We start from the raw sequence: 1,401 nt of genomic DNA, 5'->3' as shown, positions 1-1,401 counted from the left end.
CAGTTGGTAGGTTAGAACCACTGACCTTTTAGTTAACCACTGAGCACTTAACCACGGCACCACCAGGCCTCCTTTCACCTGAGAAAGCAATTCCCTAATTTTATCTGTTGACCTTCCCCCCACACACCTTTCTTGAAAAGCCCTCCATCAAACCTAGTCCGAAGCTTCTGGACAAACACTCAGAATAGGGACATGAGTGTGAAGTGAGCCCTAAAAAACTCCGTCACTGAGACCACTTTTTAAAACACTGGGCTGCAGCACATCCGGGCAGAGCCCTGCCAGGAACAGCAAGTCCTGCTGCCAAGAAAAGCAAAAATGAGACCACAAATTGCTACCAAACCACTCCAAAATGTCCCATCTTTCCAATAGCCCTGAAAAGATAAACTTCCCTAAGCTCTAGGGATCTAAACTATTACACTGAAAATTTTCACAGAATTCTACAGAAGTGGGGGAGAAACAAGGCAGGAGTGAAGATACAAAGTGTCTCACTTCTTTGCATCTTGCATTGGCTGTCAGCTGTCTTTTAACTTGTCTTGGTTTAAGATCATGCATGCTCTGTTAAAAACAATCTGCAGTTGTGTCGATGCAATGAGATGCAAGGTCTTCATTCCTGTCCAGGTTAGAAGGATAAGAGGAAAATCCAAAGTCAGAGCCAAGGGCTACACTTGACCTCATTATTAACTCCTAGTGCATACTCTAGGAATTCATGGGGTTTGAGATATACAGTGTGGTCCTCGCCATGGCTTCTCACTCAGTTCTCCCAGATTCCAAAGTGGTTCTGAATGATGTGACTCTATCTCCATCTCCAGCCTCATGTCACACTATTCTACTCACTCTTTCCTCTGAAGTCTTACTGGTTTTCTGTGGTTGTTCATTGCCATCAAATTGGCCCCAACTCATGACAACCTCATGCAAAATGGAATGGAACACTGCCTGGCCCTGTGGCAGCCCTATGATCAGTTGCAGATCAGACCATTGTTTTCATTGGCTGATTTTCTTAAGTAGATTGCCAGGCCTTTCTTCCTAGTTTGTCTTAGTCTGGAAGCTCCGTTGAAACCTGTCAGCATCATAGCAACATGAAGCCTCCACTGATTGACAGTTGGGGGCTATGCATGGGTTGTATTGGCTTCTAGCAATTCCTCAAACACACCAGGAGCCCTTCTTTTCACATGCTCTTCCTTTTGTTTGGAATGCTCTTCCTCATTCCTCATCTTCCTTACAGCAGTTAACTCTTCAGCTCAGCCATCACTTCCTCTGGAAGCCAAGCCTTTTCCCCCATTCTCTCCATTTAAAATCTGTCCCCCTTGTTGTACATTCTTATATTGTGTTTTTGTGTATGTGTGTGTCGCAGGACTTATCATACTTTCTAATTTTTGCAGATTCTCCTGGGATTATGGGTGC

The sequence above is a fragment of the Orycteropus afer genome, unplaced genomic scaffold, assembly GCF_000298275.1.
Source record: "Orycteropus afer afer isolate SDZICR_OR568_19922 unplaced genomic scaffold, OryAfe1.0 scaffold00103, whole genome shotgun sequence".
In the NCBI taxonomy this organism is placed as follows: Eukaryota; Metazoa; Chordata; class Mammalia; order Tubulidentata; family Orycteropodidae; genus Orycteropus; species Orycteropus afer.
Note: the sequence above shows the minus strand (reverse complement) of the source record.